The sequence below is a fragment of the Pinus tabuliformis genome, chromosome 2_1 (assembly GCF_031772625.1).
Source record: "Pinus tabuliformis cultivar Carrire ecotype Pingquan chromosome 2_1, CPIR1, whole genome shotgun sequence".
NCBI classification, from domain to species: Eukaryota; Viridiplantae; Streptophyta; class Pinopsida; order Pinales; family Pinaceae; genus Pinus; species Pinus tabuliformis.
Genome location: NC_142299.1, coordinates 875,476,256 through 875,478,849, shown reverse-complemented (window position 1 = coordinate 875,478,849; position 2,594 = coordinate 875,476,256).

Genomic DNA, 2,594 nt, shown 5'->3' with positions numbered 1-2,594 from the left:
TTCAAGCTCGTTAAAAATTAAACATAAGCAATGAGCAAACGTTCCCCCAGAGCTTAAGCTCATTAAAAAATGAACCAATTTCCAGTAAATAACCATTGTGAATGCATTCTCATCAGCTTTTGAGCCCTGGTCGTGTTCTTACCATCAAATCCATTCACCTCCATTTGATTGTTTACCCATTTTGAGGAACAGTTGTGAAGAGTGATCCTATTAGCCATCCTTGTGACACTTCCGTGATTGGAAAATTCCAAACCTTGCCTGGAATCTGCTGCTATCTGAAATTATCACTCGTTCCTCAAAAACGAGTGTCCTTTAAGCTCTTTTCACCTGACTCATAAAATATGAAAATATTTTCGAGCGATTGGCCTCTCCAGCTCGTTAAAGTGATCGGAAGTGCTATCCCTCCTCTAGATTTTAATATTTTTGGACAAGAGGGATTATTACACAAAAATATCGAGCGCTTGTTTTGTTCGGCTCGTTAAAATTACCGAAAATTCATCTCTTTCATATTATTTTATACTTTTTCGGACTTAAGGGATTATATGACAAAAAAGGATTATTGGAGTTTCCTTTACGTCCCTTTCAAACGCTCTAAAATTGAAAAGGACCGAGTTATCTTTGTCGTTAAACTCGTTAAAACCGAATAACAACAAACTTGTCCATACAGACAAGAACGAGTTTCACTGTCACTAGGCTCGTTAAAACGTAGCGACGGGTTTTCCCGAAGGGAAAATTATAGAAAAAGCATATGTTATCCTCCTCATGCTTGACAAAAGTAAAGAGGTACTGGTCAGCAATGACTGGGGGAAAATTGGTAAGAAAACTTGAAGAAACTTTATTGGTAGCAAGTCGCTCTTGAACATGACACTTTCACTCCACATCCGAGTCGGGTTGGGTTGTTCCATTCATTGGTCATATCACCATTGGTTTATCATGCCATCCATATTTGGGGTTAACGCTACCAATACATGTCAGTTTTGCCGGTATGTTCAAGAGAAGTCGCTCAGAGAATTCGCCTGTGTCTCATCCGCTGCAATACATTCACGCTCCATTCTTTCATGACTGCCACCCTGAACCCTGTATCATCAGATCATTTTCACCTCCAAAATCATTTACTCCATTCATAGATGTGGGATTCATTAAGGCCCTCCTACGATGGGTCACTTCTTGTCGACATCAGCTCATTATCCAAGAAGTCGACTTAGGAACAACCCTTTCAGTACTTTGAAGCTTGCATGCCTCAATGGCAAGTTTCTCACTTCTGGCGACAAGTTTACATCAATGGCCTTCGACCGAAAGATTTTGCGTGGTGTTCTACACCAAGTCCTTTTTCACACCACGCGAATTGTAATGTAGTACCTTGAGGGTCATCATCATCATTAGTGATTCCTCTCACATTTGTTAACAGCTTACATCATTGGCTGGTAATCAGGCGATGTCTTTCCATGTTCGACTCCAGAACATCTTTCACATGGATCGACTTGTACTCCCAGTGAAGATTGGACGAGTTTCAAGACCCCAGATCTAGTTTCATCCATCCGGGCTGCGATATATTCAGGAAAATAAAGACATCAAATGTACATTGTTGCTACACAGATGATCATCCGAATCAAAGGATGATGACTCTATCAGAATCATCAGTCTCCTACACAGACGGTTGTCTGACTTATGTACATGAAAATGAATTTATAAAGTTGAGCATGGGAATGCTCGCCTCAGCTATATCATGAGAAATATTATGAAGATAATGTATTGTATTGTATCTTATTACAGGTCACCTTCCAGCTCGAAAAAACTTCAGATCCTCATGATAAAGCATTTCACTCGACATCAAAAGATTAACGACCTCATGCTTTAGGGGGAAACTGTTATAGACATTTTTGGGCACTTCAACCCCAATCATACATGTCCATAAACCAAGGGCTCCTAAGTCCCTAAAAGTGTTGTTCCATACCCTAAAATAACAAGGTCATCTGATTACATCACTCCCAAAAGTTCTCCACAGGAAACTACTCAGAACTGGTCAAAACTGGACCATACAGGTTGCTCAGTGCTAAGGGTGAGATGCATCCCACCTGCCCAGTGTAAAGGGTGTGATGCATAATGAAAATCCCTTCTGTAGGGTGCGATGGGCGAGAGTGGACAAATGGCAGAGACAGTTTGCGAGGTGGATGATCATAGAATCTTCCAGGAACTTCTCCTATGACACTTGCCTCTCTGAATTCACCCAGGGATGAGTAAGAGATCATCAATCTCCAAGTGGAATCAAGAACTATCAGAGAGAGGAAACTAATCAAAAACCCAGAAGCTGACTCACCCCCCTGCAATCATCTATATATGGATCCCTCATCCCAGAGATCCAGAGGCTGGAATTTGGTATCTTGTAAGGAAGTACTGTTGGTTTCTTGGTGGAACATCATAGTGTTGGGTGATCTAAGCTTTTCATGAGGTGAAAGAATGGATTTCATGCTGGAGGATGACGCTGGGTCAGAACAATTGGTTGTAATCCTCTTTGCTATTCTTGATATTAATAAAGCTATTCAAATTTTCCTCCACATTCTTGTATGTTTGATGATATATGCATTTGTGTGGTC